A 25,704-nucleotide genomic window follows, 5' to 3' on the forward strand; every position below is an offset into this window, starting at 1 on the left:
TACTTATACCAAAACATGCCAAAAGAAAGCTTTACATACCTCATACGAGTTACTCTTTGTCATGCTCCCCTCGTCGTCCTTTGAACCTATTCAACATGGAAGTAATACGAATATCAACCACTATGGACTTTCCATCACCTTCAGTTGCACCTTAGTATTCATGGAATCTATTTCCTTGTTTGTTTTCTCGACTAGTCCTTTAATTAGTTAAGGCATTAATGAAAATTGGGCAGCACCTCCCCTATAACATGCCCTATCCAAATTTCCAATTAGATCCCTAAACACTACAGCCAAACAAAAACAACAACCTGCAGCATATTTTTAAGCAATTCACACCAACAATATACAACACAAACTCCAAACGACTCGCTCAAAAATACGATATCAAAACAGGGTGTCTAGCCTTTATTTTATAACACCTTTAATTATACGAAAAGAGAGTTCGTATGGATGAAACCAGAAGCACCCCTACAAATTTTAGAATAAATTTAGGCCCTGCAACAAAACATCACACTCCTGCAGCAGCACCTCACAAGAACAACACTTTACTTTGACGACAATTCACCTCTAGCGACTCCGATTTGGTTTATTTCGAACATCACGTGTTTCCATAATATTTTCACATTTCCAGCCACCAATAGGGCGTGTAAAATGATGCATAACAAAACCATAAAGCTTAAATTGAAAGAAGAAACCTTACCTTACCCGAAATTGGCCACAACTCGCCAAAACTGCACCTCGGAAACTTCTTGACGTGCTGAAATAGGGCGGGCTGTTTGTGTCACTTCTCCGCTGCCCCAAATTGGAATTTTATGTTATCAAACATCATTATATCACAGTGGAATACCTTAAATAATTAATTTTTTTTTTATTTTTTTTTTTTTACGGGAACAGACCCTACACGAGGCTCCCACCTCTCGTGCACAGTCAGGGGTTAAGCAACACCCCCAAGCCTTAACATAAATAATCAAAATAAAAATACAAGGAGGGGGACATAAACCTTACCTCCGATCCTATGGTGGTTCATAAGTTGGCTAACCTATTAAGGTCGGCTAACTCATCCCCGATACAAAAAAGAAACTAACTATAACTAGAAAGCATTAAACCTGTGAGAGGACTCCTCCCGGTACAATTCAACTATGAAAGCATAAATGAGGGAGACTCTCCCCTTCCATGAGAAAAAAGAAAAGTAACCTACACTAGTCCTATTCAACTATGCTACGTACCAGACATAGCTACATTGAAGAAGAACAAGCATACGAAACTTCTATCTCGCATGGGATGGGAAATTCCTTTCATCTTTGCTCCTTTTAGTCTTGTCGTACCAAGTAAATCCAGGTGAAGTGTGCCTTTGTATCAGCATCATGATTACCAGCTATGGAGGTTGAAAGGAAGGAAGTAGCTGCATGGTGGTCCAAATGTATGGTTGCTGCAGACCTGTACTCCTTGTTGCTGCCTTTGTAGTTAGTCTGCTTGTTGGTCCTTGGTTTGAAGTGGTTCATTCTTGTACCTGCACAGCCAAACAAGACCAACAATAGATACAACCAAAGAGGTGTGCAAGCTGCTGTAGCATTAGCTTGTATTTGTTCCTTGGCTGCTGCAAGTTGGTGGAGCTGTTGCAGCTGTTGATGGAATGCATCCAAGGCTGCCAATCTGCAGGTGGCTGCAGGTTCCCTAGGCTGCTTGTTGGTCTTTGTTTTGAGGTGGTTAGGCCTCTTGGAGCACCTGCACAAAATAACAAAACCAACAAACTTGTATATGTTTCTTGTCTGCTTCAGGTTGATGGAGTTGTTGCTGGAGTGTGTTAGTAGTGGAGAATGTGTTTGGCAAGCTGAGGGTGCTGCTCCAAAGCAGCCCCAAGATACTGCAGTCCTTTTAGCAGTCTGCCAGCTGCATTGGTGAAGCTGAGAATGACTGATCATGGAGATCAATGCATTCTCCTGGAGGGGGGTGAAGCTGGGGTACCTGCATAGACAAACACAACCAACAAGACAAACAGCCAAATACAAGCAACCAAACAACCACAAAATCCAGAAGGAAGTTGCTGCTCTGCATAGTCCTTGTGTAGGCCTCTTAGTGAAGGTATTTGTTTTGGTGGTTGTATCTGTGCTGTGCTCTATGTAGGTGTTGGGAACACATGTTAATGAGTTCATCCTGACATCTGCATCTACACAACAAACAAGAACCAGCAAGAAAGGAGCTGCTGCAAGTGTTGTGTTATTAGAGTTATTAGAGAAGGCATAGGTGGATTGGATTTGTTCCTTGTCTGCTGCAGGTTGGTGCTGGGGTGTGCTGATAATAGAGAGTGTGGTTGGCCAGCTGAGTGTGCTACTCCATATAAGCCCAAGGTTACTGCAGCCCTCATAGCAGTGCCAAATAGGTTCTAAGCAAAGAAAGTCAACCAAAGACAAGCAACAAAGCAAACAAGTGTTGAGCTGCTGCAGGTGTTGCAGGTGTTGGGCTGCTGCAGGTGTTGAGCTGCTGCAGATGTTGTCCTCTATGATTTTGATGTTAAAGCATGTTGGTGTAAGTCTCCAACAACCTGCAAATACACAGCAAGTAACCAAATTGGGCCTTACTATTGGGCCTTACTATTTTTCTTGCTCAAACCCGTAGCCCTCCTTTCTTGCCTTTCAAGCATTTCCTTCAACTTTCTTCTATTTTCTCCAAGTGTAGGGCTGAATATATGATTCCTTAGACATATTAAGATACATATATACATCTCCACGTGGTTGAGAAACACCGTAGATAATTAATTTTCGGAGAAAAAGTTGGAGACTTACCTTTAGAGGGAGCAACCCGTAGCTCCCCTCTTTGCTCCTCTAAACTTTTCTCTCTTCTTTGGCTGAAAATTTTGGATGGAAAATGAATTAAGAGTCAGACAACATGTATATATACACCTCCTTAGGAGGTGACACGTCGCATTCCCCTAGGGATGATATGTGGCAGCCCCCCTAGGATGCCACTTCATCCAAGCTTCCAACCCAAAGCTGCCACGTGGCAGCATGGGGGCCACCCCAAGTAGGTGAATCACCTGCTTTCTTGTCACCTTCTTGCTTGACTTTTGCAAGTTCAGAAACTAGTTTTGCTCTCTTTCATAGGTTTGTCATCTCGTCTCATTTCAAGAGCCTATGTAATCCGTTCTTTGCAAACCTTGTATATCCTTAATTAGCGTAGGTATGTAAAACTTCTAAGTTAGTAACTTACATAGGTAAATCGAGTCCTGCGACTTATGTTTTAGCTTCCAACTCTTTCCGGATTATCCTGACTCTATTTCCAACCTTCTCTACTACGGGGTATTATATCCTCCCCTCTTTAGAGTCATTTGATAGTGTCTTGACAGTGGGGATCTCATGGACACTTTCAAGAAGACTAGGAACACGTCTCAAGATTGAAAAGTGTGGGATGTAACGAGAACTTTCAAAGAGATAAATACTACAACCGGACCAGAAATTGTGATCAAGGAAGTTAGCAGAACAAAGATAACTTCAAGAATAACAGAAGTGGAGTGTATGTGCCACCTATGAACAGAGATTGGGCCAAAAAAATGGTAACTCTAAGCTGGAAGAAATAATGACAAAGGTCCTACAGAAGGTTGAGGATTCTCTCCTTTGGTTCTAGGCCCCCAACTTGATGGAGCTCTTTCTTGTCGGTTTTGGGCTCTTCTGAGTTCAGAGATATGTGAGGCGGCATGACTAATATCATCCAATTAATGAATTCACACTCTACTTCTATCAAGCAGTTGTAGAATCATATGGGAAAACTATTATATTAAATCAGAGGAAGACTGGTACTTTACCTAGCGACACGATGCAAATTCATAGGAAATATGGGCAATGCATGACAGTGACAATGAGGAGAGGTAAGTCACTTTCTGACCCTATTATTGCAGGCACTAAGAAAATGAAGGGTGCAATTTCTGAGATTGATGAGATTTCACAAAGATATGCAGATTAGGTGATTATGTTTGATGATGATTGTGAGGCTAAGGAGCTGGTATTGGAGCAGAAATAGAAAGATTTAAACAATGGTACCAAGAAAATTGAGGTAGAGGCAGTTCAGCCATTGCTACCTATTCGCATGCCGCCACCTTTATTTCCCCACAGACTAAAGAAAAAGATTGAGAATGGAAAGTTTCTGAAGTTTATTTCTATGCTCAAGGAGATATTGGTCAACATCCCATTGGTAGAAGCACTAGAGAAAATGTCGGGTTATGTCAAGTTCATAAAGGATTTGGTTACAAAGAAGAGGACAATCTCGTTTGAGCCATCTAACAATCTGCATCACTGCAACGCCATTGCTACAAGGTCATTGGTTGAAAAAAAGGAAGATTGCATTCACCATACATTGCACCATTGGTGCTTTTGATTTTGCAAAAGCCTTGTGTAATTTGGGAGCTAGCATCAAGTTCAATGTATGTGCCTCCTTGAAGCATCCAAAAGATATAACAGTTGATGTTTATGTTTGATGTCGAGGTAGAGAGTTTTGTTGATGTGCCCATTGAAGAAAGGTTTGATGTTGAGCCTTTAGCAGTTGTAATCATTAATTTTGAAGGTTGTGGTATTGAGGGATATGATGAGTTTGTGAATGCTTTGAAGGGTATAGGATTATACACCTATGCCCCAAAGAAGATGGATCTTGACTTGAAGAACATGCCGACTCCACCTGCTAAACCATCAATAGAGGAGCCGCCTGTGCATGAGCTTAAAGAGTTGACAAGCCATTTGAGGTACATATTTCTTGGTAAGAATAACACTTTGCCAGTGATTGTTGCTGTAGGTTATAATACTGGTTGAGGTATTACAAAGGTACAAGAAGGCGATTGGTTGGACTATTGTCGATATTATATGTATTCCTCCTAGCATTTGCACTCACAAAATTCAGTTGGAGGAGGATTGTAGTCCTAATATGGAACACCAGAGGAGACTAAACCCGCTTATGCAAGAGGTGGTAAAGAAAGAAATTATTAAGTGGTTAGAAAGAAATTATTAAGTGGTTAGATGCAGGTGTGGTATATCTCATATCAGATAGCAGCTGGGTTAGCCCTATGCAATGTGTCCCTAATAAAGGCAGTATGACAATCATCACAAATGATAAGAATAAGTGGGTCCTACTTAGGCCAGTCACTAGATGGCGAGACTGCATGGATTACCAGAAACTTAACAAATGGACTTTGAAGGACCATTTTCCAATGCCCTTCATGGACTAAATGCTAGATAGGTTAGCAGGCAAAGATTACTGCTGTTTTTTTATGGGTACTTTTGCTACAATCAGATCTCCATAGTGACAAAACACCAAGAGAAAAAGACTTTTACATGTATTTATAATATCTTTGCATTCAAGTGTATACTATTTGGACTATGCAATGCACCTGCTGCATTCCAGTGCTGCATGATTTCTATTTTCTTTGACATAGTGGAGGACAATCTTGAGGTATTTATGGACAATTGTTTTGTGATAGGTGATACTTTTAATAATTATTTATTCAATCTTAGCAAGGCATTGCAAATATGGGAAGAGGACAACCTAGTCCTGAATTGAGAAAAATGTCACTTCATAGTCAAAGAGGGTATTGTGCTGGGCCATAAGATTTCTGATAAAGGTTTGGAGGTTGACAAGGTGAATATAGAAGTTATTAATAAACTGCCTCCTCCTATCTCTGTAAAGAGTTTCCGAAGCTTCTTGGCTCATGTAGGTTTTTATAGGCATTTTATCAAGGATTTCTCTAAAATTTCACACCCTTTGTGCAAGTTATTGCAGAAGGAGATAAAGTTGTACTTTGATGAGGCGTGCATGAAAGCATTTGAGTATTTGAAGGAGATGTTGACCTCAGCATCGGTGATTGTTGCTCCAGATTGGTCTACCCCATTTGAGATGATGTGTGATATTGGCATTATTGCTCTGGGGGTGGTGCTAGGTAAAAAGCGTAACAAGATCTTTTATCCCATATTCTATGCTAGCAAAATGCTAAATACATCCCATAAGAATTATACTGTGACTGAGCAGGAATTATTGGCAGTAGTATATGCATTCGAAAAACATAGAGCCTACCATTTGGGTACCAAAGTGCACATTCACCATGTAGCCTAGAGATATTTGATGACCAAGAAAGATGGTAAGCCAAGGTTAATCATATGGATGTTGTTACTTCAAGAATTTTATTTTGATGTGAAGACTAGTAAAGGTAGTGAAATTCAAGTGGTTGATCCCTTGTCCAGGCTGGAAAATGAAAATAGAGGTAAGGATGAGCTTGACATAGATGATTTCTTCCCAGATGAATAGGTCTTGGATGCCATTCTTGATCTTATTCCTTGGTTTGCTGATTATACTAACTATCTTGCTAGTGATATTATACTTAAGGATCTTACCTTCCAGCAGAGGAAGAAGTTTTTACCCGATTTTAACAACTAATTTTGGGATGAGCCATACTTATTCATGATGTGTGCTGACAATGTCATCAGGAGGTGTATTCCAGAAGAAAAAATGTTAAGTAATTTTTAGGCCTGCCACTTATGACAGGTAGGTGGAAACCATGGTAGGAGCCGTACTGTGCAAAATATACTGCAATATGAATACTACTGGCCTACAATCAATAAAGATGCACATGATTTGGTGAAGAGTTGTGACCAGTGCCAAAGGAAAGGGAACATATCTGGGCATCAAGAGTGTTACACCCCACACTTTTAAACTCGGAATGTCTCATAAGTTCCTTAGACATTATCATGTGAGCCGTATATGCTACGACACTATCAAACGACTCTAAGGAAGAGAGAATGTGATACCCCTAGTAGAGAAGGTTGGAATTGGAGTCATAAGAATCCGGAAGGAATTAGAGGCTAAGTAATGAGTCATTGGACTCGATTTACCTACGTAAGCTACTAAATTGGAAGTATTAATTACTTAAGCTATTGGAGTATGTACCAAGCTTGTGTAGCATGGATTACATAGGCTCTTAAAATAAGACGAGATTACGAACCCGCGAGGAAGGGGGAAAAGATGACACGTGGCAGCCAATGGAGGAGTAACACGTGGCAGCACCTCAAGAAAGAAGGTGACCCACTTGCTTGGGTCAAGTAGGTGACCCACCTGCTTGGGGGAGGTGGGCCCTACTGCCACGTGGCAGCCTCTCCTTGCTTGCATAGATACGGTGGCCCAATAGGGGATGGACACGTGTCCCCCTTAGGGGTTGACATGTGTCACCTCCTGGGACCACCAATATATATGTATATCATGACTTATCTTCAGTTTATACTCACAAAACTGCAGCAACAAACAAAAGAAAGCAAACCCTAAAGTTGAGAGAAAATAGTGACGGCTTGGAGGAAAAAATAAGGTAAGTCCCGATTTCGTTCCGTAATGTAATTATCTAGAATATACCACGATTATATGGAGGTATTATTAGTATAAAATCATGTCTTGGTGCAGCAAAAATCGGATAGCAAGCAGCCACGGCGTTCAAGTCGCGCTAGAAAAAGTTCCGAGGCACAATTTTGGCTAGTTTTGGCCAATTTCGGGTAAGGAAAGGCTTCTCCTTTAAATTTGGACTTTATGGTGTTATTATAGGGTGTATTACACACCTATTAGTCTGCTGGAAGTTTAAAAAAATCATGGAAATGCTCGACAGTAGAAACAATCGAAATTGAAGTCGTCGTAATTAAATTATAGTCGAAATGAGACGTTGTGTGTGGAGGATGCTTCTGGTTGTGTGGTGCGTGTTTCAAGGTCTAAATATTTTCTAAATGAGGTGGGGTAGCTTCTGGTTTCATCCACACGACCCCCAACTTCATACGGGTAAAGGTTTTACAAAATAGAAACTAGAAACCCTATTTTGATATCGTAATTTTGAGCGAGTCGTTTGGAGGTTATGCTGTATATTGTTGGTGTGAATTGCTTAAACATATGTTGCAGGTTTTTATTGTTGGTTGGATTTATTATTTAGGTATCTAATTGGAAATTTGGATAGGACGCATTATAGGGGAGATGCTGCCCAATTTTCGTTAACGTCTTAACCAATTAAAGAACTAGCTGAGGAGACGAACAAGGAAATAGATTCCGTGAATACTAAGGTACAACCTAAGATACTGGAAAGTTAAGAGTGGTTGTTATTCATATTAATTTGATGTGGAATAGGTTCAAAGGACGATGAGGCGAATGGGATAAAGAGTAACTCACAAAAGGTATGTAAAGCTTTCTCTTGGCATGTTTTGGTATAAGTTCGTACAGCTATCTTTCTTTCCTTTTGGCAAGTTTTAGCCTTAAGTGAATTGTGGGTGGAATGTGGGGATAATTCCATTCCCAGAACTCCAAGTACGCCTCATATCCCCTATCCACTACTTAGTATTGGAATTTCTGTAAAGATTAAGTATTGCCTAGTAAGGCTTCTACGCGTTAAACAGTAGTGGGTGGAAAGCTATCTCTCATTTCCCCTGATACGTATTTGGTATGAAAATTAGATTATGATGCCATAATGGTTCACCAAGCCCATGATGGTTCGTGTATGAAATATGTATATGAAGTTCATTTAAAGGAAAGTATAGACTATATAGAGCTTATTCTCTTTCTTTTTTTGGGCATGTCTTTGTCTTGGATGTAAGTTGAATATGATATGAGCTCCGGAGTAACTCCATTCTTAAATATCTCTTATTTACTTTTGAATATCGAACTCTTGTAGTAGTTGAACTATTCCCTGGAAACTTGTATATATTAAAGAAGTACCAAATGTACAGGCTCCAAGTCTTGAAGACTATACGATACTAAGTGTTTTGATTCCATAAATGATTTGGCCCTATGTTAATACATGTCTAGGCTCCCCGAGAATTACTTTTGAGGCAACCCATAATGGCATTTAGAGGATACTCGAGATGACTACACCGTTGCTCGGGTCCTCAAACAAAAGCTTAACTTTCTTATTTTGTCTAGTCTCTTATAATGATTTAAATTGCATATAGTTACTCACTACTCTACTCGTGTATACTGTAACCCTTCTTTCACCGAGTCCCAGTCCGGGTACGTTATCATGCACAACTCACTGCATTGTCCACCAAGCCCCTCACTAGAGGGTCGGGTACGTATGTATATATATATATGATGATGTATTGTAATAAGTTGGTGATAGCATCGGGCCTATGATGGCCCTATAGATGTGATTCCCCGGATCCCTGAAAGGGACGGCTATATTGTATAAATTGAGTATGTATACTTTCATGATTCACAGAGTACAGGTACAGGTTTCCAATTTTGATATTTTAGCCCTTGCTTCTCTCCTTCAGATATGCTTCCAGTGGTATTATATTATGTTTTACATACTCAATACATATGTCGTACTGACCCCACTTTCTTCGAGGGGTTGCATTTCATGCCCACAGGTATAGGTACAGGTTTTGGGAGTCCATCAGCTTAGGACTCCATTCAGCCCAATTAGAAGAGGCTCCATTGTATCGAAGCCTAGTAATTTATACGGACCATTGATGTGTAAAATTGTTGTGTCTATTCAAGGGTATGGCGGGAGCCCTATCTCTCCATATGTTGTCGTTAATATTTTAGAGGTCTGCAGACATGTATATGTGGGTTGTGTATGTTAGTTTGATTCAGCTGGGTCTACATGATATATGATATATGCTATTATGTTATGGCAGCCTTGTCGGCTTGCGTGCCCTGTCATGTTGTGATACAAACGAAAAGGTCTATAGGTTTATGAAAATTTTATCGCCCAGTGGGGCTCTGTTACATGATATTGTTTTATTTACAGTTCAATTTGACCACAGTTGATAACTAGGTATATGAGGGGTCCAGGTCGGACCCCAATCACGGCCTATAGGGTTGGGTCGTGATAGAAGTGGTATTAGAGCAGTTTGTCCTTAGATTGTCTGCAGACCATGTCTAGTAGAGTCTTGATTATCGATGTGTTGTGCGCCACATCCATAAACAGGAAGCTACAGGACATTTAGGATGTTAGCTTTCTTTCACATCTGAGATCGTGCTTTAGATCCGAGTCATAGGAAAATTCCTTATACTAACCTTGGATCTTAACAGAAGGACGACACCAATAGAAGGAAGTAATTGACGACATGGAAAGTTATGAAGCATGTAGGTAAGTAAAGTAAAGCCATGGAAGATATCCGTCAGGTAAGGTATTGAAGTACTATTGAAATATAAAGTTGAAACCTAAAAGGAAAGCAGACAGAAAGTGCAACAGATGCAGTTTGAAGTTGTACATATGAGGTAAGTCCAGTATGTTTATATTATTATTGACGTTGAAAGCCCTGTGTGGCTGCAATATAAGATGACATTGAAAGCCCTATGCGGCTGTGATATGATATGTATATATATATGTTGGCCCTGTGAGGCATTGTTGGTATTTTCTGCGTGCAGGTTTTGGGATAGTAAGAAATGTAGAGGAAACTCTACCGAAATTTTTATAATACAAGAAGAAGGGAATAAAACATAGTTTATAATATATCTTGGAAATGGATACCGGGTACCTATAGGATGCTAAATTAAAGCTATAAGAGATACTCTTCATGTCATCGATAAGGGACACCCTTTTTCCTTGGGGAAATTTATTTTGAAGAAACAAAAGTCTGTCTAAGCAGTACATTTCAGACCGCAGTATCTCCAACCATAATTGTGTTGTAGGAAAAAAAAAAGAAGCTCAGGTTGAAGGGTAAGGTGTCTAGTAATTGAGCTTCACTCTTTTTGGAAGTCCCAAGCCCTCAATTCCTATTGTAAATTAGACGAGTTGTTCATAACTTGAGGATAAACTTGGAAGGAGACCAGGTCGGGCAAGTATTAAAAGGGAAGTACTGTGATGTTTAAGAGGTTCTGGTTTCTTCCAACAATGATTGAAAAATGGTTTACAATAACAGTTTATAGTTCTCCACCGACTAATTGGGAAAAGAACTTCTAACAGAAGCACCTCAAAGAGATGTCAGGAACTAAATGCGAATAAGAATTAAAAGGGGGATATGTAAGTATGAATTGAACAGTGTGATACGAGTATGCATGGATAAAGTGAAACCACTAGTAAGACGCACTTAGTACACGTTGACTAAGTTAAAGGCCTGCGTTGAGAATGCAATAAGAGCATGGGGCTTAAGATACAAAAAAATGGCGCGTGTACACAATGTCTCCCCAAAAATAGTGGAACCCTTAAGGGACGAGGATGTAAAACTTAAGGAACAAATGGCGCAACTTCTATTTGCCCCAAGAAGCAAAGGATATAGGTTGGGATAAAGCTACTACTTCAATAAAACCTTAAATAGTTATCGTCGGAATACTAGCACTGCCTAATTGGAATTGGAAAGACTACAGGTGCGAAGTAATTCTGGGAAAAGGAAAAGTAGAAGGTGGCCTTGGATGAGTTGTTCCTTGGGTCACAATATTCAAGTACCGATTAGTAGACAAGATATCAAATTAAATATGGAAAGGCTCTCATCGCTTCATAATTTAGCCAAGGCTCCGTACGCGGATAGTTCGATTATAAAATATGCAGATAGATGGAGACATGATGCAGTACCAAGTAGATTGGAGGAAGAGATTGGGAGAAATTGAAACTGGACAAAGAGACATAGAGCAAGGTACAAGCAGATGAAAGTACGAGTACCCTCTAAAGGGGGGAAGTTAATGAGAAAATGGCAAAGGTAGGAGGAGGCAATTGATATAGAAATATATTTGAGATAGACATCTAAACTTCAATAAGATATCTTGCTGAACCAAGTTAGAAAGGTCCGAAAGCTACCAATAATTGGATGAAAGCCAGAATGCTACATAAGGCAGCGTTAAGAAGTTTGTGATGAGACCCTAAACAACATAACACTAGAAGGTGGCTGCGTATAAAAAACAAACGAGTGTAACCATGAAAGGATATCGACCAACTTAAGAGACATTACGAAGGATAATGGCAGCATGCTAGACCAAAAGCCAAAATGTTGGTTATAGAGTTAGTCGCAAATGATGTTGTGATAGATAAATAACCAAAGAAAAAGGAATAGAAAGCCTCATGTGGTAGAAAATGAAGAGAACACAAAGTGAATAGAGGATAGGGAGCTTATATGTCAAATTCCTTTAAAGCTATGCCAGCTAATAATAGCCAAAACTCAAAGCGGCTCCAAAGGTCACTATATAAACTAACTTTAGGGCTACTCAGTAGCCCACCCTAATGAATGGGTACGTACAGAAAGGGGGGATACAATAGGAGAAGTTAAATCAAAATGACCAAAAAAAAAGAGGGACATATTCATAGTGGAGCTAAAGGTCTATGCAGATACTGGTTGCAAGATAACAGAGGAAAGGACAAGGCAAAACATAAAGACTCGCGAGACAACACTGAGGTAAATCTGGAGCTAAGTTAAGTACCCCGCACATTATGGAAAGGATTACAATGAAATGCGACACGAAGACTTCCCAGAGAGGTCACCCATCCCAGTATTACTCTCACCCCAGCACGCTTAACTTCGAAATTTTGACGAAACTTAATGCGTTAGTGCTGGTATGATCATGCGAGATGGAAGAATCGGAACTAGCGGAGTACTATACGTTACGTTGAGGGTATTGTAAAAAAAGATTTAATCAAGACAAGAATGATTAGCTAACTTTGAACTGCTAACTTACGATGCACTCAAATGCCACAGCTCTTCAACATAGTACTAGTTAATGAGAGGAAAACCACAGAAGGACTATATGGGCCAGTGGGCGAGGGAATTTTGACACCACTTGGCAGCCAACTCTGAGGGCGAAAAAGTAAAACCCAAAAGGTAAGGGTACCAGCCGATGTAATTTACAGATGACAGGAAGTAATACCCAAGGTCGAAAATTCCACAATATGACCAGGACTACAAGACTCACTTTGCACTCCAACGCCAGATGACTCTAGAGGGAATGTTACTTGTGGGTTAACGATATTAGCCCCTACTCCTTCAATAAAAGGCTACCTACTCAGCCGAGAAGGTGTAAAATTGTAGGGTAAAGGAGTGGTAGGACCTTACGAAGTCCTCACAGCTATTATCCTAGGCGAAGGAGACCAAGTTGCAATTAACTATCGAGAGATGCGAAGATAGGTTAAGACAAACTACCGAGATGGAATTAGTACTACGGGTGAAGTAAGACATGGCCACGATTGGACCAAAGATCTACCCCAACATCAAGTGTAGTATAAGGGGAGAAAAAGGCAAGGTAAAACATGAGAACTAACGGGATAGCGCTAGGATACTTCTTGTACCCTCTCATATTCTTGTAAAGGTAAAGAATGACACAAGATAATGTGTCTAGAGGATTACAAGCAGGGGTAAGGGAAATTGTGAAAGGGTCTAAGTAAAACTTGCAGAACTAGTTGGTTACTACAGGATGGCGAGCTTCTATGCCAAAATTCCTTCGAAATTATACCAGATCATGTTAGACAAAGCACAAAACGACTATGAGAGACATTATATGAGGGGACTACAGCATTATTCGGTAGCCAACCCTAAGGATTGGAAAAAAGGAGGGGAAGAAGGACCCAAAAGATCGAATGCCAATTAAAGTTCTGAAAAGAGTCAAGAAGGACTATACGAGGCTAATGGTTCACAAATTATCAACGTCATTATGAACCTATTTTATATTCTGTAAGAGCAGGGTGCTATATGGGTTATTATGAGCAAGCAAATGAATCATCCCATTTACTTCCAATCAAGAGCACCTATGCAGCTGAAATTAGGTGGAGTTATAGAACATAGAGATAGTAAGGTTCCGTGAGGTTTTCCCAACTAATATCGTAGATAGAAGGACTTCAAAAATGATTAACATTTGGACATCAATCCAAGAAGAGATCGGGAACACAGGTAGATCTTAGTACCCCAGTTTGTCCCTCGAGCTACTTAACAGACTGAGCATACTATCAGATGTTAGCAGATATATTGCGGGCTTATATGGTTTGCTTTAAGAGTAACTGAGATGATCGTCTACCACTTATTGAGTTTGCCTACGAGAAGGGCTACCATTCCAGTATCTAGATGACCCCCAACAAGATATTGTAAGGCAGAGTGTATAAGTCCCCCTGTTGGGGAAAAAACTAAGCTGGTAGGCTAAATAGGATTAAGCAAACTATTGACTAACAAACCAGTGTCGACAGAAATAATATACAGATAATCGACATTGACATTCAGAGTTCAAATGGATGATTGGATGTTCATAATGGAGTCACCCAAAAAAAAGAACTTAACCCAAAATATATTAGACTGTATCAAGTTTCTCATAAGGTGGGCAACATGGCTGGTAAGTTGAGCTTACCACCTTATTTGGAAACTATACGCCCAGTCCATCAGATAGGAATTCTTCTCAAGGGTACTGACTAGTCACCTAGGGTATATTCTATAGATGATGTTCAGGAGACGGAATCTTGTGACAAAAAAACCTATTGCCATCTTAGATCGGCTAACTGGAAGATTGTAGACTAAAGACGTGCCTTCTGTCAAGATACAGTGGAAAAACAAAAACTAGAAAAAGAATGATCGGGGAAACTGAAGAGAACATGAAACACGAGTATTCGCACCTATTGCCGATGTCAGCAGGTAACCCCAACTTCTGAAATTTGTATATTAAGTACTTGGATAGAAGTAGGTGTTATGGAAACAATAAAGAATCTCCCTACGATTTGTATAAGGTGCTAAGAGAAGTTTTGTCTAACATTCGGGGACGAATGTTCTAAAGGGGGGAAGGATGTTACACCCCACACTTTTAAACTCGGAATGTCTCATAAGTTCCTTAGACATTATCATATGAGCCGAATACGCTACGAAACTATCAAATGACTCTAAGGAAGGGAGAATGTGATACCCCATAATAGAGAAGGTTGGAAATGGAGTCATAAGAATCCGGAAGGAATTGGAGGCTAAGTAATAAGTCGTTGGACTCGATTTACCTACGTAAAATACTAACTTGGAAGTCTTACATACTTAAGCTATTGGAGTATGTACCAAGCTTGTGTAGCATGGATTATATAGGCTCTTAAAATAAGACGAGATTACGAACCCGCAAGGAAGGAGGAAAAGATGACATGTGGCAGCCAATGGAGGAGTGACACGTGGCAGCACCTCAAGCAAGCAGGTGACCCACCTGCTTGGGGGAGGTGGGCCCCACTGCCATGTGGTAGCCTTTCCTTGCTTGCATAGATACGGTGGCCTAATAGGGGCTGGACACGTGTCCCCCTTAGGGGATGACACGCGTCACCTCCTAGGACCACCAATATACATGTATATCATGAATTATCTTCAGTTTAACAAAACAGCAGCATAAAACAAAAGAAAGCAAACCCTAAAGTTGAGAGAAAATAGTGATGGCTTGGAGGAAAAATAAGGTAAGTCCCGATTTCATTCCGTAAAGTAATTATATAGAATATACCATGATAATATAGAGGTATTATTAGTATAAAATCATGGCTTGGTGCAGCAAAAATCGGACAGCAAGCAGCCACGGCGTTCAAGTCGCGCTAGAAAAAGTTCTGAGGCACAATTTTGGCTAGTTTTGGCCAATTTCGGGTAAGGTAAGGTTTTTCCTTTAAATTTGGACTTTATGGTGTTATTATAGGATGTATTACACACCTCTTAGGCTGATGGATGTTTAAAAAAATTCTGTAAATGCTCGACGGTAGAAACAATCGAAATTGAAGTCGTCGTAATTAAATTATAGTCGAAATGAGGCGTGTGTGTCGAGGATGCTTCTAGTTGTGTGGTGCGTGTTTAAGTGTCTAAATATTTTCTAAATGAGGTGGGGGATTTTCTGTTTGCATCCACACGACCTCCCGCTTTGTACGGGTAAAGGTTTTACAAAATAGAAACTAGAAACCCTATTTTGATATCGTAATTTCGAGCGAGTTGTTTGGAGGTTATGCTGTATATTGTTGGTGTGAATTACTTAAACGTATGTTGTAGGTTGTTGTTTTTGGTTGGCTGTAGTATTTAGGGATCTAATTGGAAAGTTGGATAGGGCGCATTATAGGGGAGATGCTGCCCAATTTTCGTTAACGCCTTAACCAATTAAAGAACTAGCTGAGGAGACGAACAAGGAAATAGATTCCGTGAATACTAAGGTACAACATAAGATGTTGGAAAGATAACAGTGGTTGATATTCATATTACTTTCATGTAGAATAGGTTCAAAGGACGACGAGGTGAACGGGATAAAGAGTAACTCACAAGAGGTATGTAAAGCTTTCTCTTGGCATATTTTGGTATAAGTTCGTACAACTATCTTTCTTTCCTTTTGGCAAGTTTTAGCCTTAAGTGAATTGTAGGTGGAATGTGGGGATAATTCCATTCTCAAAACTCCAAGTATGCCTCATATCTCCTATCCATTTCTTAGTATTGAAATTTCTGTAAAGATTGAGTATTGCCTAGTAAGGCTTCTACGCGTTAAACAGTAGTGGGTGGAAAGCTATCTCTCATTTACCCTGATATGTATTTGGTACGAAAATGAGATTATGATGCCATAATGGTTCAGCGAGCCCATGATGGGCCGGGTATGAAATATGTATATGAAGATCATTTGAAGGAAAGTACAGACTATATAGAGCTTATTCTCTTTCTTTTTTTGGGCATGTCTTTGTCTTGGATGTAAGTTGAATATGATATGAGCTCCGGAGTAACTCCATTCTTAAATATCTCTTATTTACTTTTGAATATCGAACTCTTGTAGTAGTTGAACTATTCCCTGGAAACTTGTATATATTAAAGAAGTACCAAATATACACGCTCCAACTCTTGAAGACTATATGATACTATGTGTTTTGATTCCATAAATGATTTGGCCCTATGTTAATACATGTCTAGGGTCCCCAAGAATTACTTTTGAGGCAGCCCATAATGGCATTTAGAGGATACTCGAGATGATTACACCATTGCTCGGGTCCTCAAACAAAAGCTTAACTTTCTTATTTTGTCTAGTCTCTTATAATTATTTAAATTGCATATAGTTACTCACTACTCTACTCGTGTATATTGTAACCCTTCTTTCACCGAGTCCCAGTCCGAGTACGTTATCGTGCACAACTCACTGCATTGTCCACCAAGCCCCTCACTAGAGGGTCGGGTACGTATGTATATATATATATGATGATGTATTATAATAAGTTGGTGATGGCGCCGGGCCTATGATGGCACTATAGATGTGATTCCCCGGATCCCTGAAAGGGCCGGCTATATTGTATAAATTGAGTATGTATGCTTTCATGATTCACAGAGTACAGGTATAGGTTTCCAATTTTGATATTTTAGCCCTTGCTTCTCTACTTCAGAAATGCTTTCAGTGGCTTTATGTTATGTTTTACATACTCAGTACATATGTCGTATTGACCCCCCTTTCTTCGGGGGGTTGCATTTTATGCCTGCAGGTATAGGTACGGGTTTTGGGAGTTCATCAGTTTAGGACTCCATTCATCTCAGTTGGAAGAGGCTCCATTGTATCGAAGCCTAGTTATTTATACGGACCATTGATGTGTAAAAGTGTTGTGTCTATTCAATGGTACGGTGGGGGCCCTGTCCCGCCATATATTGTCATTAATATTTTTAGAGGTCTGCAGACATATATATGTGAGTTGTGTATGTCAGTTTGATTCAGCTGGGTCTACATGATATATGATATATGTTATTATGTTATGGTAGCCTTATCGGCTTACGTGCCCTGTCATGTTGTGATACAAACAAAAAGGGCTACAGGTTTATGAAAATATTATCACCCAGTGGGGCTCTGTTATATGATATTGTTTTATTTATAGTTCAATTTGACCACAGTTGATAGCTAGGTATACGGGGGATCCAAGTCAGACCCTAGTCACGGCCTACAGAGTTGGGTTGTGACAATGAGTTGCCTATGACACCAATCTTGTAGGTGGAGTTGTTTGATATATGGGGCATCAATTTCATGGGGTCATTCGTGAGCTCATATGGGATGAAGTACATTCTTGTGTCGGTTGACTATGTCTCAAAATGGGTAGAAGTGGTCTCCTTACAAGATAATGAGAGCAAGATTGTTGTTGGTTTTCTAAGTAGAAATATCTTTTCTAGGTTTGAGACTCCTAGGGCTATAATCATTGATAGGGGTTCCCATTTCTACAATAATATCTTTCGGACTCTTTTGGTGAAATACGATGTGCCAAAACACAAGGTAGCCACTCCATATAAATGATTGGTCTAGGAAGCTGGATGACGTTCTATGGTCATATCAGACAGCTTTCAAAACACCTATTGGTATGTACCCATACCAGTTAGTGTTTGGAAAGGCCTGTCATTTGCTTGTGGAACTAGAACACAAGGCGTTGTGGACCCTGAAAAAGTTGAACCTAAGTTGGGGGAAAGCTGCACATATGAGGCTAGATCAAATCAATGAGCTGGTGTAGTTTCGCTTGCGTTGGTATGAGAGTTCTGCATTAGGGATAAAGTGTTGTTGCTTAATTCTAGGCTGAGGTTGTTCCAATGCAAGTTGCTATCAAATTGCTCTGGACCTTTCACCATGACATAGGTATTTTTTTCATGGGGAAATTGAGCTAGAAGCTCAAGATAGTCATAGGTTCAAACTGAATTGACAGCGTGGAAACTGTACTTGGGATCCCCTAAAAAAGCAAAAGTTGTTGAAGAACTCCCTCTTGATAAAGTATGAGTAGTCAAGGAACCTGAATCATGCCGCGACATTAAATTAGGAGCTACATGGGAGGCAACCCATGGGTAAAAGCTTCATGAAGTCTTAGTAGTAGAGTGACCCACGTCATGCCGTGATGTTAAATCAAGCACTGCTTAGGAGGAAACCAAAGGATTGTATTGATAATAGATAGGTTAAATCATGTTATTTGATGTTTTTAGAGTGTCATGGTGTGTTCTGTGAGTGCAGTGTCTCAAAGGAGGAGAAAACAATAAAAATTAGCCACAAGGTTCCCCACCACAGGTACCTATACGGACAGAATTAGGAATCACGTCCTGTGGTGGAGAGCCGCAGTGAGCATATAATGCATGAACTTCAAGATTACGTGAGGAAATACGGCACGTGATGAAGCTCACAGACCATTTTGCCTTTCGTGAATTCCAGGTAATTTTACTCACCTTTTCTCTAAGTCCATCACCACGGGGGGTATCACGGCCCATGAAAAACTTCACGGACCATTTTGCTTTTCATGAATCCCAAGTGAGATTCATTCTTTTTGGCCAAGTCCTATGTCAGAAAGGGGATTATGGCTTATGATGAACTTCACAGACTATTTTTCCTTCCATGAAGCCCAGATAAGACCACGTTCTATTGGTCCAACTCCTATGTCACGAAAGGGATAACAGCTTATGGTGCTCTCCATGAAAAGTTATCGTTGGTCATAAAGGCTAGTCGGCTAATAAATTGGTAGCCAACCCAATTTTGACCCGGTACCAAATTAAATTAGGGTAATTGGGTTTTAACCCATTTGTTACCCAAAATTCAGGCCATTGTGCATCTTCCCTACTATGAACCAAAGATCTCTCAAGTCCCTCCTAGGCCAAATCATGTAAATGCCTCAACTTCCCACTAATTCAATTCAAAACTAGTATTTGTGAGCATACTTCACGTTCCTCAGTCCTAAGAACTGTGAGTGCCTATGTTGTGTAAAGAAAAAAATATAATTAATCTAGTAATTTCTCTTTTCAATTCTTGGAGTCAACGCAAAATGGGGATTGTGATATAGTTCTAATCATCCATGCATAGTTATTGGGATAATTTTGGACTTAGCGTGTCTGTGAATATGCTAATTATATGGGGACAGGGTGCTTTGAATTCAAGGATTAATAGTTTGCCTTTGTGGTTAAATTTTTTTCGTGACTACTTAAACATGAGTTCCTGAAGGTTAATGTGCATTAATTAAATAGTTGAATGTGTGGAATGTGCTTGATTTTGTGTGATAACTGAGTTGTGAAATGTGAGGATTTTCAAACACTGGTAGAACTGAGGGGTTGGGGATGACGACCTTCACCATGGATCGTATTCCACTTTACGATCCATGGTGGAGGCCCATTGTCTACATTTCTAGAAAATTCTCTAAGTGTAGGATCACAGAAGGCATCATGGACTGTGAACTTCATCACAGGCTGCAGTGTTGCTCTGTGGTACCAACACTTAGAAAATTTTCAAGGTACCCACCGTGGCCTAGGTTCTAGAAGGCACCACGAAGACCTTTATGGTCTGTGTAGATATTCACAGCCCGTGAAGGTCCATCTTACTAATACAATTTGAAAAATTTCTGGAAAAATTAAAAATCCCAAAAAGAGTTTTATTTCAGTTTCCACTTGCAATCACCCTATGATAGATTTAGAGACGTCATTTCTTAAGGGTTATTGTCATGCTTGTACAAAATACGGGAAAGTTTGAGTACCCATTTAAATTCATTGCATTCCTTTGTATAACTACTAACCAGCTATCACTTTTTTAGGTATTATGGGACCCAAACTCACTAAGCTAAAGTCCCGACTTCACGAGACACCCTCATAATAATCTGAGTCAAATTTGAACCATCAATCTAGGAGTGGCTCATCCAGTGGGAATGAGGTACAGGTCTCCATAAATATTTCTCCTCACGTACCTCTCACTACTAGATCCAAGGTAGATGAAGAGACCAACGCTTCTACCTTCTAGTCTAAAGAGAGGAAAGTTAGCTCGGAAAATGAGACAAGTGGAGACAAGGCACAATAAGGTGAGGAACATAGTGAATCATGTGCAACTGGTAGCGATGGAGATGATATGGATGATATTGATAGGTAGGGAGAGTGACCCAATCGCACGCAACAAATTTACCTCTTTTCTAAGGAATAGGTAGCTTGTTATGGGTCAGCACGACATCTTTATCAGTGGTCTAACCAAAGGGTCAAAAAGCTTGACTAAACGACCCATTATGCTAGAGGTCCGGGTGATTACTGATCACCTTTCTGCCCTTCTTGAGCTAAAAGATCACTTCTACAAGCATTATTTTGAGTGGATGAAGAAGGACTTAGGGTATTAAGGGGACAATCACGTTTGGGATTTTTATTCTGCTTATGCCATTGCAATGATGAATGCAATGTCGAGGAGACCTCAAAAAATAAGAAAAAGGCTTTGGCTTTGAAGTCACCACCACTGAATGAAGTCATAGTTCGTGGAAGGGTAGTTGATATCTCTGAGACCATAATCAAGAGGTTCTTATATGGTCCAAAATTCCAGATCGATATTCGGATAGTTCTTTATGAGCATCGGCACTATAAGGTTTGTGATGAGAAAAAGATGAGAAACCCCGAGGTGTGACAACAAATTATGGGGTGGATTGCCAGGCATATTGCTATTGAGGATGTAAATGCACCATGGGCCACTATTCCCAAGCAGTTGATTACTAAGGCTTCCCTCACATTCTTGGCTAAGTTTTTGTGGGCCACTGTCTATGCTTGTCTCTAACCAACAGGAAATGAAAACACCCTTCACCCCACATAGGCATCAGTAGTAGCCTATATTATGGCTTGTTTTGGACTACACACCGGTTGGCTAATTGCAGTCGAAATTTAGGACCAAGCATTCAATGAGCGAGCTAGACGTACATTCTTATGTCTGATCAAGAGGGTGTGTAAGTTCACGGGTACCCCAATATGTAGATACTTTGACAAATACATCACAGTGAAGAAGTCTAAAAATATGGCACTAATAAAGGATTTAGACAATCCAATGTACAAGACCAAGCTTAGTTAACCCATTGCTCCTATCCATATTGCCATAGGTTCACCTCCTAATCTAGATTTGGAAGGTAAGACTTCAGTCCCTCCAATAGAGGAGGAAGCAGAGTAGTCTAAAGGCATCACCCAGCCTACTTTTTCTACACCTGCAGCTTTAAGTATGATGATCATTGTTCCTTATGAACTCCTTGAGCTATTGGTGCAGGATCAGTGCCAGACACTAGCATTGTGGATCAGGTGATTCAGTGGCTACATAAGGTGGTCAAGACACAGATAGAACAGGAGGCGACTCAGCTTCGTACTGATCTAAAGTAGGAGATTACACTCATATAGGGTCGCATAGATGGCCTTGAGGTATATATTCCTGTCTAGAGTAGTCATTTAGGTGATAAGAAGATTACGTCCATGAAAGTAGAGATGTCCACCATACGAGAGGCCATTAATAAAATGAAATAAAAATCATCTTCTACTATCCCTACTAGTGCTATAGATACTTTGATCCAGCTGTTATCGGCACCTCCATACTCGTGTAGCTAAATAGGGTGTGGGGCCTTATTTCAACACCTGAGCCTGATAAAAAAGGAAAATTCAAGAAGTGGCGACAGAGAGATGGCTCCACTGATGATGCATAAAGGCAAGGAGGGATGAGAAAAAAGAACAAAAGAGAGATAGGCGTGCCTCCAAAAAGGAAGCCCAAGAGAGAGCAGAGCTATAGATACAACAGCTTGAGTTTGCTAAGGTTGGAATATTATCAAGTGGAGTCGCTCCTTCCAAGACTATTGCAATTCTGGCTTCAGCTGTGACTATGAGTGAGGTGCCTCCCAGCATGCTTATTCCTATTACAAGCGATGAACCTTCGGGGGAGCCTACATCATTGAGTGCATCAATCGATATTGATGCCACTACACCACCACAAACCAATACCTAAGGCATCATAGGTATGATAACTTCCCTTGTATTTATTATTGAGCTTTTTGACATGCAATTGAGGACAATGCATAATCTTTTGATACGGGGTGGGGTATCCTAATACTTGGAGCTTTTTCCCCATATTTCTTTTCTCTCAAGCGTATATCTAGTAGAACTAGCATGTTTAGGTTGTTTCTGTGTAAATACAAGAGTTTAAACAAGTATATAGTAGCCTGTAAAAAGAATGAGTTGAACTAAACAAAAATGAGTCCTAACTAAAAATTTTGTGAAATACTATGTGATTGGTCTGGCTGGTAAAACCTAACTTGTTAGGATCTTTATAGGACATTGTATATATTGAATTGTCAATTGCTAGCTAGGAAATGACTGCTTTGATTAGTGTTGAATAGCATAACATATGTGCCATGTGTGTGAGCTTAACTGCTTAGTTTGAAAAATGTTTTAGTAAGCTAGAACTTGCCTGGTTTGTCTCACTGAAATGACTAAATAGCTTGAGTAGGACGGGATCATAGGCCATTGTTGAAAATGAGTTATTTGCCTAAAAATAACCGAGCAAATGAAGTTGTACCCTTTGAACCAAAAGATTGAGATTTAATAGACCTTTTGTTTGATAAAACACAATCTACCTTCCCTTATTGTCTGTGAATCTCTATTTTGGCCCTGGTCCGCCCAAGGCCAATGTGTACCTCAAATCAGGCTGAACGCCTAAGCTGAGGGTGGATACTATAGGAAGAATCAGTTTGTGAACCTTTATCTTGGCCCTAGTCCCTCTTGGGAGAATGTGTACCTCAACGCAGGCCAATGGCCTAAATTAAGGGTGGCTACTATCAGAAGAAGCAGAAAAGTTAGGGTATGAAAAGAATGGTGTGATGAGAAGAAAATAAAAGCATGGGTTGTAGTCATTAGTGAAAGAAAAAAACTAGTAATAAAGAAATAAAAAGAATGAACAAAAGTGGAAACCACTCTCGAGAAGAATGAATGAGTAAATAAGGGAACAAAAAGAATTTGGGGGTTGAAAACACGTAGCTAGCTAAGTCAAAGTAGCATCTGGAGGGGCAAAGTAGTCACTTTTATCCTAAACGTATCCTACCTGAGCCCGATCCTAGGATACAAGCAATGAAAATCCTAATATAATCCTAAAGATCTATTTGAAGGTGTAATGTAGAAAATAAGGACAAGCCTATGGTCTGTACATGTGCATTGGTTGAACTTAATTTGTGAGTGTGAGTGAGTTTATCTCAATCTATGTTCTATTTTTGCATATTGTGTGAGAGACTTCTTTGTTGTCAGGGCACTATGATTATATTTTTGAGTTGCTATATTGACTAGTACACTGTCGTTTGCATTTTCTTGGTTGACTTTGACTAGTGAGACATCATAAATTGATCCTTGTGAGTTAATTATACTTCTAGTGTATTCAAAAGTCGAGTAAATTGAAAAGGAGGATCATAGTTGATATGTTGGGTTGCTATATGTCTTCTTATAGTCGTTTGTGTTTTTGCGTCATGTTGTTTTATTTTATGTCATTACTTGAGGACAAACAATGATTCTAAGTTGAGGATCTTGATGTGTCGCGTATTTACGATACTTTCAACGCTCAAAATGGTGAATAAGTGTGCATTGCAAGCATCTTTCTGTAGATATGATGTGTATTTTATTTATATTAAAGGAAAACTAAGCCGCACACGAGTTTGGATACTTTTATGAGTCTGTGATGTGGATTGAATTTTAATCAAGTGAAACTCCACAAGAACCCTTCACGGGCGTTGGAGTCCACCACAGAAGTCCACTACAAAACATGGTAATGGATCGTGAAGGTTGGTTGAATACTGAAGATTCTATGAAGGCAATCACTATGTACCCTAGTACGAGCCGTAGGCAGTACCACGGGGAGTTGTGATAGCCCGTGAATATATGAAGGCTGCACAACGGTGGATCCAAGTCACATAATATGGAACAGGATCACGAACTGTGCAGATCAGTACGATCCGTAGTGCTTGGGTATGAACTGTGACTACTTAAGTTTTCCTAGTTGGTTTAGGAGTAGGTTTTGTACTTCTATAAATACCCAAATTTATTATATTTTTAGGGTTACACAATATTATTAATTTTTGGTTATTATTGTGAATGTCATGACCCGACCTAGGGCCTAGTCGTAATATGATAATTGAAACCTCGAGGGTCTCCAACCAAGCCTCTTGTACATATCAAAAGCATACATAAGGTAAATCAAAAGCGAAAACATGATAAGAGAGTCTAAACCATGAATAGAAATTTAAGAACGTCACATGACAACATAAACTCAAAACATTTGTCCAACTAGATGCCTCTACTCATGAATATGGGCGGGGGATAAGAAATGTCCCGAGCTCACCACAATATGAAACATAGAAAATGTCTTTTAAAACAATAACTAACTAGATAACTAGTCCCCGATTAATAAAGACTCACCACACCACCACAACCACCACTGGATAGGAAAGCATAACTAGCCACGTAGATAAATATGATCTTCAACCTAAACCCCAACATTATGAGACAATGTAGGCAAAAAGTATGCATTAGTACATTGGAATGTACTAATTATGAGGGTGTGACATGCAACGTAAATCATGGAATGCAATGGTCAAGTAAATCACATGATAAGATGAGGTAAGTAAAAACATGAGAAATCATATTGACCAAAGCATTTAAAAAGCATAATTTAAAATCATAGCATACATAAGAGATCATAGATATGTAGGATAGGAACCATAACCGACAATAAAAGCATGTGAGTTATAATATGGAATCTTGTTGTCTCCCCTTAGAATGAAGAAAAAAGGGAATCTACTTTACCAAGGTAGACTCTACCTCACTAGGCGATTCATACAACGCTATATATAGATCCAATAGCTAGTCCATGAAGGCAATCTACGGTGGCACATAGTTTATGGGACATGACGCTGCTACTAAGACTTTTGGTAGGGCCCCCACCTCATATCCACTCGATGCTAAGTCAAATACCACGAAATACATGCATAGCATAGACATCATAATTACATATATCATAGTCATGATCATAGGTTTGAAATCATAGAGTAGCTCATTTTTATAACAT

The sequence above is a fragment of the Solanum dulcamara genome, chromosome 1 (genome assembly GCF_947179165.1).
Source record: "Solanum dulcamara chromosome 1, daSolDulc1.2, whole genome shotgun sequence".
Taxonomy (NCBI): domain Eukaryota; kingdom Viridiplantae; phylum Streptophyta; class Magnoliopsida; order Solanales; family Solanaceae; genus Solanum; species Solanum dulcamara.